The following is a 17,650-nucleotide window of genomic DNA, read 5'->3' as shown; positions in this document are numbered from 1 at the left end:
TATAACAAATCTTTTTTTTTTTTTTTTTTTTTTCGAATCTTCAAAAATGATGAAAAACGGCATGCTATAGTATGCCGTACGATATGGGCTATAGCCCATGGTCTAAAATGATGAAAAACGAGGATTTAAAAAAATGTAAAATTCAAAAGACGATGGGCTATAACCCATCTTTTTTTAATTTTTAATTTTTTTTCGAAACTTCAAAAATGATGAAAAACGGCATGCTATAGTATGCCGTACGATATGGGCTATAGCCCATGGTCTAAAATGATGAAAAACGAGGATTAAAGAAAATCTAAAATTAAAAAAACGATGGGCTATAACAAATCTTTTTTTTTTTTTTTTTTTTTTTTCGAATCTTCAAAAATGATGGAAAACGGCATGCTATAGTATGCCGTACGATATGGGCTATAGCCCATGGTCTAAAATGATGAAAAACGAGGATTAAAGAAAATCTAAAATTCAAAAAACGATGGGCTATAACCCATCTTTTTTTTTTTTTTTTTTTTTTTTTTTCGAATCTTCAAAAATGATGAAAAACAGCATGCTATAGTATGCCGTACGATATGGGCTATAGCCCATGGTCTAAAATGATGAAAAACGAGGATTAAAAAAAATCTAAAATTCAAAAAACGATGGGCTATAACCCATCTTTAAAAAAAATAATAATAATTAGTAGTGCTCACCCTAATTGTCACGGTGCAACCCTTACCAAAAAAATTAAAATATTTTTTTGCATAGTTTCGACAACGAGCAAACACCGGTTTCTACATAGAAAGGAACGTTGGTCCTGAACTTGGAAAGTTGTTGTTCATGCTTTTTTGTTTTATTTTATTGTCGATGCGTTATTGCTTTTCATTGTGGGTAATGTCACAGGTGGAAACGTTATAGCTAATTAGAAGCAGGGGCGTGACTGTAGTCAGAGTATAAGGCTCTGGGATTGGCTACCTACATTGGTCGTCATGGCGACTGCGAGCTCGAGTAGTGTGAGTTCTTTGGGCGTGCATTTTGAGCAGAGCAGCAATTATGACGACGAGAATTCCGTAAAAAAGGTGCTTGGATTTAATAGCTAATAAAGTCCAACGTCGACCGTGTAGTTTAGTTTTTATGCCTGTATTGCATCACTACTAGAGCTGAGCAAGTGGCTATGAGTAAATTATGTGGTAAGTCTTTTGGCCAAGTTTAATCAATTTAAACTCTTATTTAAGCTGAGGTGTGACATTCATATAGGCCAGTGCTATATAGCCTAGCCTTTGCTTAGTTTAGCCTAACTAATGTTTCATTAATATTTTGAGTCAGAGTTAACAACAGCTAGCTATAGCTATCCCCCCCTAGTACAGTAAAAATGTCTATCCAATGTACTATTATGTATGTAATGTATTGTTTGTGTCTGGGCTATAGCCCATGGTCTAAAATTATGAAAAACGAGGATTAAGAAAAAAATCAAAAATTCAAAAAATGATGGGCTATAACCCATATTTTTTTCATTTTTTTCAAATCCTCAAAAATGATGAAAAACGGCGTGCTATAGTATGCCGTACGATATGGGCTATAGCCCATGGTATAAAATGATGAAAAAGGAGGATTATTATTATTTTTTTTTAATTCAAAAAAACGATGGGCTATAACCCATCTTTTTTCATTTTTTTTTCATTTTTTTCGAATCCTCAAAAATGATGAAAAACGGCATGCTATAGTATGCCGTACGATATGGGCTATAGCCCATGGTCTAAAATGATGAAAAACGAGGATTAATTTTTTTTTCAAAAATTCAAAAAATGATGGGCTATAACCCATCTTTTTTTCATTTTTTTCAAATCTTCAAAAATGATGAAAAACGGCATGCTATAGTATGCCGTACGATATGGGCTATAGCCCATGGTCTAAAATGATGAAAAACGAGGATTAAAAAAAATTCAAAAAATGATGGGCTATAACCCATCTTTTTTTTCTTTTTTTTCAAATCTTCAAAAATGATGAAAAACGGCATGCTATAGTATGCCGTACGATATGGGCTATAGCCCATGGTCTAAAATGATGAAAAACGAGGATTAAAAAAAATCTAAAATTCAAAAAACGATGGGCTATAACCCATCTTTAAAAAAAAATAAAAAAAAAATAGAATCTTCAAAAATGATGAAAAACGGCATGCTATAGTATGCCGTACGATATGGGCTATAGCCCATGGTCTAAAATGATGAAAAACGAGGATTAAGAAAAAAATCAAAAATTCAAAAAATGATGGGCTATAACCCATATTTTTTTCATTTTTTTCAAATCCTCAAAAATGATGAAAAACGGCGTGCTATAGTATGCCGTACGATATGGGCTATAGCCCATGGTCTAAAATGATGAAAAACGAGGATTAAAAAAAAATCAAAAAATGATGGGCTATAACCCATCTTTTTTTCATTTTTTTCAAATCTTCAAAAATGATGAAAAACGGCATGCTATAGTATGCCGTACGATATGGGCTATAGCCCATGGTCTAAAATGATGAAAAACGAGGATTAAGAAAGAATTCAAAAATTCAAAAAACTATGGGCTATAACCCATCTTTTTTCATTTTTTTCATTTTTTTCGAATCCTCAAAAATGATGAAAAACGGCATGCTATAGTATGCCGTACGATATGGGTTATAGCCCATATCCCTGAAGACTAGGGTTGAGATTTAGAGAAGTTTTGGCTAGGCAGTTAGAGGGGAGGCTCAACTTAATTTGGCTCGTTGGGCATTCTGTTAATTGAATGCGCTACGTTCTTTTGTTTCCGTTGGCTTGGAGTTTTTTTTTTGTTTTGTTTGGTTTGGTTTTGCCATGGAGGTTTCTGATTTTGTTTCTGATCCATCAGAGGAGGGCTTGCATATAGGGTGATTTTCAGTTTATTGGAAACATGAACTGAACTTGAGGATGTACAAATCACAGAAATGCTGTAAACATGTTGTTAGGATATTCTGCTGTGGGGCAGCAGAGGGTTTGGCATACTGGTATACATATCATAAACACAGATAAACCAGATATGAATTGTGAGAACCATTTAATATTTAACAAGGCTATTTTCATACCAAGAAAACACATCAATGTATTTTTAGCCTGTAGATAAAGTGATGGTGATCATTGCTGTGGGGCAACCATCCATTTTTCAACTTTCTTGACATTTTATATTTTAACTTTTGTCATATACGGTATCATGGTACATGGTGTTGTGACACAAAAGTAGAAGAAATAGGGAATCTACAAGCTCTACTAAACCGGTCACAGTTAAAATATAATAATTTTGGGAGGTCCCCAGTTCAAATATGATTTTTATTTTTTTAATAAATAAATAGAGTTGGGGGGTCGGTTGCCATTTCAAATATGATTATTTTGAGGAGTCCGCAGCCTGAAAACAACAGTTTTGAAACATTGATGATAACAAATATAATCAAAAATATAATCAAACCCATCACCATCTGAAAGGCACTTTGCTGAATAATTAAGAGAAAATATATATTGTGACAGTTCTTCCTGAATACATGTATATATATAATATGACAAATAAACCAACAAAAATAACAATCACTTAAAATAAAACTATAATATCAATAAAACAGTGCAATAATATTCCTTTATGCTGCAGTGACACAGTTACAGTAGAGAAATGGCTTATAGCGCCACCATGGGGCCGATTTGAAAATTGTGGCTGAATTGCGGGTTCAAATAAGATTTTGTGGATGGGGATCAGCTTATTTTTCTCAGTCACTTTCACAACCAGCCCGTGTGTTCCATCAGGGTCCTAGCAGATCACCTTACACCTGTTAGACACAGGGTTATCAGTGTCGTACAAGGTCAACAGGAACACACCTGTGTCATGAGCTGGCAAGGTGACTGGTAACACTAATTCATCATTTCACCCATACATTAGTCAATAGGCCCACCGGGTATATATATAGGTGTCAGTAGTGCTCACCCTAATTGTCACGGTGCAACCCTTACCAAAAAAATTAAAATATTTTTTTGCATAGTTTCGACAACGAGCAAACACCGGTTTCTACATAGAAAGGAACGTTGGTCCTGAACTTGGAAAGTTGTTGTTCATGCTTTTTTGTTTTATTTTATTGTCGATGCGTTATTGCTTTTCATTGTGGGTAATGTCACAGGTGGAAACGTTATAGCTAATTAGAAGCAGGGGCGTGACTGTAGTCAGAGTATAAGGCTCTGGGATTGGCTACCTACATTGGTCGTCATGGCGACTGCGAGGTCGAGCAGTGTGAGTTTTTTGGGCGTGCATTTTGAGCAGAGCAGCAATTATGACGACGAGAATTCCGTAAAAAAGGTGCTTGGATTTAATAGCTAATAAAGTCCAACGTCGACCGTGTAGTTTAGTTTTTATGCCTGTATTGCATCACTACTAGAGCTGAGCAAGTGGCTATGAGTAAATTATGTGGTAAGTCTTTTGGCCAAGTTTAATCAATTTAAACTCTTATTTAAGCTGAGGTGTGACATTCATATAGGCCAGTGCTATATAGCCTAGCCTTTGCTTAGTTTAGCCTAACTAATGTTTCATTAATATTTTGAGTCAGAGTTAACAACAGCTAGCTATAGCTATCCCCCCCTAGTACAGTAAAAATGTCTATCCAATGTACTATTATGTATGTAATGTATTGTTTGTGTCTGACTATTGGTTATGGTTATACTATCGAGGCTCAAGCCACAGTTTGACAAGAAGTATTCCATTATTCGTTTGACAAGAAGTATGCCATGCATGCATTTTATCCATTTGCCTTCTTATATAGAAAACCATATTGCTTCGATACTAATATGTATGCACAAATAACAATGCATAGGCCTACCTTGGGCAAAATCATATACAGTGTATATATACATATAGTCTACATATATACGTTGCATGCTTCCAACTTTCATCTTACTTTGTAATATAGTTTCTGACACAAAGACCAGACATTTAACCCCAGACTCGTTCAAGTTTTTTGACACCCTAAACACATATTAAATCGGAACTTCTCTCTCTGCTGTTTTACTTTATAATACTGCCGCTTTGTGTTCATATCTGGTCCAATATTAATATAGCTTCCTGCCTTTTGTAACGTGATTAGATATTAATTCATTCCACAGATGGAACAGCTAGTGTACATTAACATAATGTATTGCTGACCTGATCCACGCGGGGGCAGTATAGACTGCATGTCCTGGAGGTCCCTAGGGCAGTGGGGGGTGTGCATTTTGTAGCCTCCTACAGGACAGTAGCGGCGGCAACGTGCCTTCTGTGGCTGTCGATGGAAAGTGTGGTACTGGCACGTCTGGCAGTGTCCTGGTCAATTCCAATTATGTTGTTCTTGTAATGATTCAGCATCATGAAAACCCCCTAGTTTGACCAGCCACATGCTACTTTTTTGCAGTAGTTCTGTTTAATTATCTATATTAACTGTAAAAGCCACACATGTTGGAAGAAGTGCTTACATACCTTTTCACTCAACTACCAGTCAGTAGTTGTTCAATATGTCTAATTAAAAAGGGGAGAATATGTGCATGCTGAAACTATTCCTATTAAAGCACACTTCATAATGTTCAATATTGAAGTGTTATGGGGACAATGAACAATGGATCCAAATGGACTCTTACTCTTATTTGGTTCCATTTGTACAATCTAAATTAACACTGTTATTAAAGTGAAAATTGCAGTCCCAGAAATAAAAAGGGCCGACATGTTAAAGCTGGGTCGGGCCTAAAACTCTTATCTCTTCCTCAAGGTATGACACATCCTCTTTGGCCACTCAGAAAAGCCAAATGGCATTGATCACGCCTCCACGTCTTTAGTTTACTCAAGTTAGGGATTAAGACCAAGACGCAAAATACAGCCCGGTGACCGAGTCATAGGACGGTTATTGTAATAAGGCAAGGTGGTAAAATGCCCAAAGTTATTTATTATTCTCTGTGGCATACAAATTATATAGGAACAATATATATATATTTACAGGTATGTATTCAATATGAATTACTATACATTTTCAAACATAAATGACACACGGAGCAACTAAGGGAAATAATCAAAAGCATACTAAAACTAACCTCTTGAGTTTTAGACACTAACCTAACAAACGAAAATAAAGTGACAACAGTGCCCTACTATTGCCTATATATACTCTAATCTAATATATCAAACTGTACAAAAAGCAGGCTTCCGTGGGTGGCCCAGTGCTCAGAATGTAGAAATAGTACAGGTGATAACATTATAACGGGTTACACAATACACTCATCCCGCACTGCAGCAACTCTTGCTATACGGAGGTGTCCATAATATTACTCCGTGCATTCTCTCGCTGCACGGAGGGCGCGCTGCCTCTAGCCTGCTGCCCTGCTCCACTCTGGAGTGACTGGACAGCGGCCGTGAGTGAAGGCTGCAGGACGGCTTTATGCCGTCAGGTGGGCGCAGGTGTAGAAGCCGGTTGGAGGAGCGAGGTGCGGAGCGGGCGACCAACAGCGGAGCGACGGTAATGCTCCCCACCAATGGCTGCGCTGACTGATCTACAAGGAGGGGTTAGGCAAAGGGGGCGCGCACTGTGCGCACCACGCAGGTAAATAAATACCTATAGGCCTGAGGCCGTAACAGCCACATGTGGCTCTTATAGGTCCTCTCCCGTGGCTCCCAGTTGCTACAGCAAAGAAGTATGAAAAGGAATAAGAGGTTTCTTTTTCTTCTTTTTTACATTTAACCATAATTGTCTCCACCAGCCGAAGGCATGGGGGAGAGTATGTTTTGCACTCCGTCCGTCCGTGTGTCCGTTCCGTCCGTGTGTCCGTCCGTCCGTCCGTGAGCAGCTAATCTCGGCCACCGTTAACCCGGTCGATGCCAAATTTTGCACACACACTCCCTGGATGCCAACCATGAACCTCTGCCCCAAACTTTCCAGAACGGCCTGTTATAGCGCCACCAGGAGGCCGCTTTGTGCAAAACAAGTTTTTGCACAGTACACCTACAGATTTTGTCCAAACATCACGCAAATTGGTACACAGTCTCTCTAGAGCCATTCAACCAAACCGGTCTTTCAGATTTCTCAAACTCCATCCTGATTGGTTAAGATTGGCTTCCAAAATGCACAGGAGTGCTCAGTTTCAAACAAAATGCTGCAAATCATGAACACATCGCGTGATTTCCGTGAAATTGTGCACCCACATTCCCACTAGGCCGAGGACGAAATGCCACATGAACAATTTCAACTCAGCCTCAAGGTGGCGCTATAACTGGCCGAAAAGTGTTTTTACCTCTAACTGCACGGATCTGTGGATAACTTTGTATGCCAACTCCCTAGAGGCCAAGGAAAAACCTTTGCCTGGAATTTTTCACATCTGCTCTTTATAGCGCCACCAGGAGGCCGACATATGTAAAACACATTTTCTATTATTACTCCTTCAGATTTTATCCAAATTTCACGCAAATCGCTACACATGATCTCCATAGTCATGTGATCAAGACAGGTTTGTTTGATTTCTCATATTCCATCCTGATTGGCCACGATTGGCTCCTACAGTTTCCAGGAGTAGCAAATGGCCACAACTCCTCAACGCAGCGTCCGATTGCGATGAAACTGTGCACGCATATTCCCACTAGGCTGAGGAAGAATCCTGGTGGAGACCTGTGCCGATTGTTTATTATTGAATTTGTAGTAGGCATAAAGTTATTCTTTAATTTTGATATTGCAAAACAATGTTGCCTATACACCATGCAGATAAAAATAAGAATCAAATTTAATGAAGGAAAACAGAAGAATGTATTCATGATAAGACATCTTTGTTTGTTTTCACCACCAATGCTGCTGGCATACTGGTACAGTATACTTGACTTGAAATTAGCAAACAATAAAATGTAATATTGAAAGACCAGAAAAAACACGAATAATTAAAGTTTTCTTTATTAAAGCAAATATATTTTGCGGGTCCAGATAGAATTGTAATACGTTTTTGGGCCAAAAATGGCTCTTCTGATAATAAAGGTTGCCTACCCCTGCCCTAGATCATAGACGTATAGTGATAGGTAGAATGCAGAGCTGGTCAGCTGGCTTGAACATTTTCTTTATGTTTTGTTTTTCATGTTTGTCAAACCATCTCCCCAGTAGAGTTCAGTCAGGTTACAGGTAACCAGCTGTGCCATTATTGTCTTTCATCAATTCCTTTATAATGTTCATTCTCCGTCTCAGTCTCCCAGAGGGGAGCAGGGGTCTCCCAGAGGGGAGGAGGGGTCTCCCGCATGTACATTCTCAATTTAACGCTGAAAAATAAAAAGTAGCTGAGCTACTTTTTCCTATGTAGCTGTAGCTTTAAAAGCTACATTTCTCCAGGGGTAGCTATGTAGCTTGATCAAGCTACTGCCATGGTGAGCTACTTGTAGCTTTACAAGCTACGCTTTCAAAGTAACTTCCCCAACACTGATCAAACCCTTCATGTTCACCAAGGTAACCGCCCCCCTTTCCGACATACCGCCATTCCGCCATTGACTTCTAATTGTCGGAATGGCGGTACTTCACATTTCATTCAAGAGTCCCGCCATTCCGACACGGGACATAGTCCCGCCATTCCGACACGGGACATAGGCTATATATATAGGCTATATATATATAAGTTTAAAAAAAATCAGGTACTTTTACTTTACTTTCCGAATTTTACTCTACATCTTAGAGACAAATATTGTACTTTTACTCCACTACATTAGTTAGGCCTACTAGTTAGCCTACTTTCTAGATTTTGATTATTATTACAAAACCTACATTAAAATGGAGGTTAGGTTTGTATAGGAAGGGGGCGGGGCAGCTAAAATGAATATCAAATATCTAAATACTGAATCGAGCAACTTAAAACTGTCTGGGGTGTTCACATAAGCCCCTTTTAAAAAAGTGAAATATCCCTTTAAACAATCTGTGCTGTTGTTGGCTACAGGTTGCAACTGCAGACTCTCTCCACATGAGGGCAGCATAGGGATGGCTGCTTTCTGTCAAGCCTCAACCTTCACAAACATTTCTCTGTGTCAAAACGCTCTATTTCCGAGCTGTCCCAAACAGAACTACAGCATTAATTTGTAGTCCTACTGCGGAGAATGAGATATACAAGCTCACAACGTATAGTTCCACTGTATAGTCTCCTACTGCGGAGAATGAGATATACAAGCTCACAACGTATAGTTCCACTGTATAGTCTCCTACTGCGGAGAATGAGATATACAAGCTCACAACGTATAGTTCCACTGTATAGTCTCCTACTGTGGAGAATGAGATATACAAGCTCACAACGTATAGTTCCACTGTATAGTCTCCTACTGTGGAGAATGAGATATACAAGCTCACAACGTATAGTTCCACTGTATAGTCTCCTACTGCGGAGGATGAGATATACTGTAGCCCATGGTCTAAAATGATGAAAAACGAGGATTAAAAAAAAAATCTAAAATTCAAAAAACTATAACCCATCTTTTTTTCTTTTTTTCATTTTTTTCAAATCCTAAAAAATTATGAAAAACGGCGTGCTATAGTATGCTGTACGATATGGGCTATAGCCCATGGTCTAAAATGATGAAAAACGAGGATAAAAAAAAAAATAATAATAATAAAAACGATGGGCTATAACCCATCTTTTTTTCTTTTTTTCATTTTTTTCAAATCCTCAAAAATGATGAAAAACGGCGTGCTATAGTATGCCATACGATATGGGCTATAGCCCATGGTCTAAAATGATGAAAAACGAGGATTAAAAAAAAAGTAAAAAATTCAAAAAACGATGGGCTATAACCCATCTTTTTTTTTTTTATTCGAATCCTCAAAATGATGAAAAACGGCGTGCTATAGTATGCCGTACGATATGGGCTATAGCCCATGGTCTAAAATGATGAAAAACGAGGATTAAAAAAAAAGTTAAAAATTCAAAAAACCATGGGGTATAACCCATCTTTTTTTTTTATTCAAATCCTCAAAAATGATGAAAAACTGCATGCTATAGTATGCCGTACGATGTGGGCTATAGCCCATGGTCTAAAATGATGAAAAACGAGGATAAAAAAATAATAATAATAATTCAAAAAACGATGGGCTATAACCCATCTTTTTTCATTTTTTTCATTTTTTTCGAATCCTCAAAAATGATGAAAAACGGCGTGCTATAGTATGCCGTATGTGACGGCCCCCTGGGCCTTTAGTCTACTATATGGGTTCTGTGTGTGTATGTGTGGCTGTGCCTTTAACAGTTCCATTGCAGTGTTGGAGGGCGGAGCCAGAGATGATGAGTGGAAGGGGAGACACCTGGCCAGTGTCCTCCCCAAACACTATTTAAGACACCTGCTCTCACAGCACTACAGATCTGCTATTCTCCACAGGCTGCAGGGGCGGCTGCAGGAGAGTTCCTTTGTTCATTTGTTTGTTTGGTTCTAAGTTAAATTATTTAATCACTTTCTATTATCACAAGTATGAAATAAAATACTTATTTTTCGATTGTCCTCCGGTGTGGTTTCCCCTTCTTCGTTATGGCCCCAGAGCCAGCCATAACATGGGGGCTCGTTTAAAGCTAAAAGTTTGGTAAGCTACAAAACTTTGTTGTTGTTGTAGTTTGGGCTGCTTGTTTAATTAACGAGCTAGCCAAGTTCAGGTTCGCACCTATCCTTTGTGGCAACAAGGGGGTGGAGCCGTGGGAATAGGGGAGTTTGCAAGTCCAGTGACGTCAGCATTGGGGATTCTCTATTCAAGTTCATTTGGGGGAACCATCGGAGGGTTTGCTTGTGGTCACGGTGCTTAAGAACGTAAGTAATCTACTTTGTTGTTTGAAGTCATTTTTTGTTGGGCTGACTCTGTAAGGCAAAGCGCATTTCCCCTTTGGGACTTGTGAGCATTTAGATAGAAACGTAGTGTGGGGAGAAAGGGTTAGAGCTATACGCTCGGGAGCACTTCTTTGGCCTTGGGGCGGTGGCCAGCTTGCTGGAGACTTTTCCCTCGCCAACGTTTCACGTGCATAATTACCTGTCCCAACTATCCCCTGAAGACTAGGGTTGAGATTTAGAGAAGTTTTGGCTAGGCAGTTAGAGGGGAGGCTCAACTTAATTTGGCTTGTTGGGCATTCTGTTAATTGAATGCGCTACGTTCTTTTGTTTCCGTTGGCTTGGAGTTGTATTTTTTTTGTTTTGTTTGGTTTGATTTTGCCATGGAGATTTCTGATTTTGTTTCTGATCCATCAGAGGAGGGCTTGGATTCCTTTAACAAGGACCAATTATTGTCAATTGCAGAGCATTACGGCATTGACATTCCGGACAAAAGGGCGGGGAAAGACAAGGTCAAGGTCATGATCAAAGAGAAGCTGTATGAGCAGCATGTTTTGAGCCCGCAGCCGTCTGAGTGTGGGCCTCAGGAGGAGGATGTAGTCTCAGTGCCCGGGGGGGCCACTGGGCTAACAGCAGAAGGAGTTGTTAACCTTACAGTTAACCTTGCAGTTGAAGTTGAAGGAGAGGGATGTTGACTTACAAGTACAACTGAAGGAAAGAGATTTGGCTATGGAAAAGTTAAAGCATGAAGCGGATATGAAAAGGTTGGATATTGAGGGCGCACGGCTCAAGTTGGTGAGAGATGGTACGATGAGTGAGGTAAAGAGGGGCGAGTCAGGTGGTGACAATGACAACATCTTGAATAGTCTCCGGTTAGTCCCCAAGTTCAGCGAGAAGGAGGTGGATGTGTTTTTCACATTGTTCGAGCGGGTGGCAGACGCTCGGGGCTGGAGTGATTTGGACCGGACGGTCCTGTTGCAGTGTGTGCTCACTGGGCGTGCGCAGGAGGCGTTCGCCTCACTGTCAACACGGGACAGCACCAGATATACAGTGGTCAAAGCAGCAGTGCTGCGTACTTATGAACTAGTTCCCGAGGCCTATAGACAGCATTTTCGGAGTTGGCAGAGAGGCAATAATAAGTCCTATCTTGTGTTTGCCTGTGACCTGTCAACACATTTCGAGCGCTGGTGTGTGGCGTCAGATGTGGAGGACTACGATGACCTGTCTGCGCTGATTGTGTTAGAGCAGTTTAAAAACTCAGTCCCTGAGCCGGTGGCCTTGTATGTTTTTGAACAGAAGTCAAAGACTGCAGCCGACGCTGCAGCGCTTGCAGATGAATACACATTGACGCACAAAGCGAGGGGGGACAACCAGAACTATGTTGGTGGGTCTGGGGGTGGCAGGGATACTGGCCAGGTTGTTGGGGGAAAATACTTCCCTGCCAGGACCAGTGGGAGTGTGGAGTCGGAGCGTAGGAGTGGACCGGCTGGTCGTGCTCTACATGACTCGGATGTTTGTCATTTCTGCCATCAGCCAGGACATTGGAAACACCAGTGCCCTGTGCTTAAGTCACGTAATGAGAATGCCTCACCTGTGCCGAGTCCGTCTGCTTTTGCAGTGTCACTTTCGAGTGGCATAGATCAACCTAACATGTCAAGTACCTTTTCTCCATTTGTTTCAAAAGGATATGTGTCGCTGATTGGTAACACAGAGAAAGTGCCAGTAACCATTTTGCAGGACACAGGCTCATTTAAGTCATTTATCCTTTCCTCAGTTCTGCCGTTTTCTCAGACGACCAACACTGGGTCGTTCATTCCTGTGTTGGGCATGGAGATGTCAGTTTTCCATGTCCCTGTACACAACTTCATGCTTTATTCATCTCTGTTTAAAGGTGAAGTCAGGATGGGAGTGAGACCAGCTCTTCCTATTAATGGGGTGACTGTTGTACTTGGAAATGATGTGGCAGGGGAGCGGGTTTTTGCAGATCAGTTTGTTCAGCTGCTAGAACCTGCAGTTAACATGGAGTGCCAGGACGAAACTGCATATCTGTCTAACCTTCCTAGGTCCATTTCCCATGCTGAGTTGGTGAGGGAGCAGAAAGCCGATCCCACACTGAAAGAGCTGTTCAGTTTGGTTATGTCCAAACAGGAGGTGAAAAATCGCGCACGGGGGTACTTCATTGAAAATGGGGTGCTGCTGCGCAAATGTGTGCCACATGGCAATGGGTTAATTGGAAACTCAATTTTCCAAATTGTCATTCCTTCCAAATTCCAGGAGTCAGTTTTGCGCATTGCTCACTATGAGTCAGGGCATATGGGGGTGCGCAAAACTTACGATGCAGTGTCCAAAAAGTTATTTTGGCCCCGTGTTAAAAGAAGCGTGGCAATGTACATCAAAACCTGTCGGACTTGTCATGAAACTGAAAAACCAAATCAGTCCATCAAAGTGGCTGATTGGGTCCCTAATTTGGAGATAGCTCAAGTTGCTCAACCCAAATCTGTTAAGGGATGCTCTGTGGGGGAAAAAATCAGCCCAAATGATGACATTATGTTTCTGGAGCGTGACAGACACAAATCTGTCAATGTCAAATTTGTGAAACCTTCTGTGTCACAGGTGCACAAGGCACAATTGAGTTTTCACCCTGTTTGCATTTGTAATGCACACAGGAAGGAAAAACATGGCAAAAGTGATTGGCAAATGGAAGTAACTTAATGTGGATGCTTTATTTGGAGCCTCATGGATTAATCCTGTGTTCATAATCTGTTTTGCATTATGTCTTAACCTTCCTCTTAAAGGCTTCAAGGTACCAGTTGCTGAGAGTGGGTGCGGCTAAAGCATTAGGCAGATGTGAGCTGGGGGGGTTAGTTTCAGTGGGGTTGCTTGCTTGTAAAGTATGTACAAGTTTTCAGATTTTTTTTTTGTAGCACAAATGTTGGGCCAGGGTTCCCTTTGGGACCCTGTTTTCGAGGGGGGGATGTGACGGCCCCCTGGGCCTTTAGTCTACTATATGGGTTCTGTGTGTGTATGTGTGGCTGTGACTTTAACAGTTCCATTGCAGTGTTGGAGGGCGGAGCCAGAGATGATGAGTGGAAGGGGAGACACCTGGCCAGTGTCCTCCCCAAACACTATTTAAGACACCTGCTCTCACAGCACTACAGATCTGCGATTCTCCACAGGCTGCAGGGGCGGCTGCAGGAGAGTTCCTTTGTTCATTTCAATTATTTAATCACTATTTCTATTATCACAAGTATGAAATAAAATACTTATTTTTCGATTGTCCTCCGGTGTGGTTTCCCCTTCTTCATTTTTTTTCGATCTAAAATGATGAAAAACGAGGATTAAAAAAACATCTAAAATTCAAAAAACGATGGGCTATAACCAATCTTTTTTTCATTATTTTCATTTTTTTCGAAATGATGAAAAACGGCATGCTGTAGTATGCCGTACGATATGGGCTATAGCCCATGGTCTAAAATGATAAAAAACGAGGATAAAAAAAAAAAAAAAAAAAATCTAAAAACGATGGGCTATAACCCATCTTTTTTCATTTTTCATTTTTTTCAAATCCTCAAAAATGATGAAAAACATAGTATGCCGTACGATATGGGCTATAGCCCATGGTCTAAAATGATGAAAAACGAGGATTAAAAAAAAATCTAAAATTCCAAAAACGATGGGCTATAACCCATCTTTTTTTCATTTTTTTCAAATCCTCAAATTGTGAAAAACGGCGTGCTATAGTATGCCGTACGATATGGGCTATAGCCCATGGTCTAAAATGATGAAAAACGAGGATTAAAAAAAAATCAAAAATTCAAAAAACGCTGGGCTATAACCCATCTTTTTTTCATTTTTTTCGATATGGGCTATAGCCCATGGTCTAAAATGATGAAAAACGAGGATTAAAAAAAATTCAAAAATTCAAAAAACGATGGGCTATAACCCATCTTTTTTTCATTTTTTTCGATATGGGCTATAGCCCATGGTCTAAAATGATGAAAAACGAGGATTAAAAAAAATCTAAAATTAAAAAAAACGATGGGCTATAACCCATCTTTTTTTCTTTTTTTCATTTTTTTCAAATCCTCAAAAATGATGAAAAACGGCGTGCTATAGTATGCCGTACGATATGGGCTATAGCCCATGGTCTAAAATGATGAAAAACGAGGATAAAAAAATTATCTAAAATTCAAAAAACGATGGGCTATAACCCATCTTTTTTCATTTTTTTCGAATCCTCAAAAATTGTGAAAAACGGCGTGCTATAGTATGCCGTACGATAGTCCATAGTCATTTTAGCCCATGGTCTAAAATGATGAAAAACGAGGATTAAAAAAAAATCAAAAATTCAAAAAACGATGGGCTATAACCCATCTTTTTTTCTTTTTTTCTTTTTTTTCGATATGGGCTATAGCCCATGGTCTAAAATGATGAAAAACAAGGATTAAAAAAAATCTAAAATTCAAAAAACGATGGGCTATAACCCATCTTTTTTTCGTTTTTTCATTTTTTTCAAATCCTCAAAAATGATGAAAAACGGCGTGCTATAGTATGCCGTACGATATGGGCTATAGCCCATGGTCTAAAATGATGAAAAACGAGGATTAAGAAAAAATTCGAAAATTCAAAAAACGATGGGCTATAACCCATCTTTTTTTCATTTTTTCATTTTTTTCAAATCCTCAAAAATGATGAAAAACGGCGTGCTATAGTATGCCGTACGATATGGGCTATAGCCCATGGTCTAAAATTATGAAAAACGAGGATTAAAAAAAAATCTAAAATTCAAAAAACGATGGGCTATAACCCATCTTTTTTTCTTTTTTTCATTTTTTTCGAAACATCAAAAATGATGAAAAACGGCGTGCTATAGTATGCCGTACGATATGGGCTATAGCCCATGGTCTAAAATGATGAAAAACGAGGATAAAAAAAAAAAAAAAAAATCAAAAAACGATGGGCTATAACCCATCCTTTTTCATTTTTTCCAAATCCTCAAAAATGATGAAAAACGGCGTGCTATAGTATGCCGTACGATATGGGCTATAGCCCATGGTCTAAAATGATGAAAAACGAGGATTAAAAAAAAATCTAAAATTCAAAAAACGATGGGCTATAACCCATCTTTTTTTCATTTTTTCATTTTTTTCAAATCCTAAAAAATGATGAAAAACGGCGTGCTATAGTATGCCGTACGATATGGGCTATAGCCCATGGTCTAAAATGATGAAAAACGAGGATTAAAAAAAAATCTAAAATTCAAAAAACGATGGGCTATAACCCATCTTTTTTTCATTTTTTTCAAATCCTCAAAAATGATGAAAAACGGCGTGCTATAGTATGCCGTACGATATGGGCTATAGCCCATGGTCTAAAATGATGAAAAAAGAGGATTAAAAAAAAATCTAAAATTCAGAAAACGATGGGCTATAAACCATCTTTTTTTCTTTTTTTCTTTTTTTTCAAATCCTCAAAAATGATGAAAAACGGCGTGCTATAGTATGCCGTACGATATGGGCTATAGCCCATGGTCTAAAATGATGAAAAACGAGGATTAAAAAAAAATCTAAAATTCAAAAAACGATGAGCTATAACCCATCTTTTTTTCATTTTTTCATTTTTTTCAAATCCTCAAAAATGATGAAAAACGGCGTGCTATAGTATGCCGTACGATATGGGCTATAGCCCATGGTCTAAAATGATGAAAAACGAGGATAAAAAAAAAAAAAAAAAAATCAAAAAACGATCATTTTTTTCAAATCCTCAAAAATGATGAAAAACGGCGTGCTATAGTATGCCGTACGATATGGGCTATAGCCCATGGTCTAAAATGATGAAAAACGAGGATTAAAAAAAATCAAAAATTCAAAAAACGATGGGCTATAACCCATCTTTTTTTCATTTTTTCATTTTTTTCAAATCCTCAAAAATGATGAAAAACGGCGTGCTATAGCATGCCGTACGATATGGGCTATAGCCCATGGTCTAAAATGATGAAAAACGAGGATTTAAAAAAAATCTAAAATTCAAAAAACGATGGGCTATAACCCATCATTTTTCATTTTTTTCGAATCCTCAAAAATGATGAAAAACGGCATGCTATAGTATGCCGTACGATATGGGCTATAGCCCATGGTCTAAAATTATGAAAAACGAGGATTAAGAAAAAATTCGAAAATTCAAAAAACGATGGGCTATAACCCATCTTTTTTTAATTTTTTTCAAATCCTCAAAAATGATGAAAAACGGCGTGCTATAGTATGCCGTACGATATGGGCTATAGCCCATGGTCTAAAATGATGAAAAACGAGGATTAAAAAAAAATCAAAAATTCAAAAAACGATGGGCTATAACCCATCTTTTTTTCTTTTTTTCATTTTTTTCGAATCATCAAAAATGATGAAAAACGGCATGCTATAGTATGCCGTATGATATGGGCTATAGCCCATGGTCTAAAATGATGAAAAACGAGGATTAAGAAAAAATTCAAAAATTCAAAAAACGATGGGCTATAACCCATCTTTTTTCTTTTTTAAATTTTTTTCAAATCCTCAAAAATGATGAAAAACGGCGTGCTATAGTATGCCGTACAATATGGGCTATAGCCCATGGTCTAAAATGATGAAAAACGAGGATTAAAAAAAAATCTAAAATTCAGAAAACGATGGGCTATAACCCATCTTTTTTTCTTTTTTTCTTTTTTTTCAAATCCTCAAAAATGATGAAAAACGGCGTGCTATAGTATGCCGTACGATATGGGCTATAGCCCATGGTCTAAAATGATGAAAAACGAGGATTAAAAAAAAATCTAAAATTCAAAAAACGATGGGCTATAACCCATCTTTTTTTCATTTTTTCATTT

This window comes from Protomyctophum parallelum (assembly GCF_964188405.1).
Source record: "Protomyctophum parallelum genome assembly, chromosome: 22".
NCBI lineage: Eukaryota > Metazoa > Chordata > Actinopteri > Myctophiformes > Myctophidae > Protomyctophum > Protomyctophum parallelum.
The sequence above is the reverse complement of the archived record's forward strand: the minus strand, read 5'-3'. Positions refer to the sequence as shown.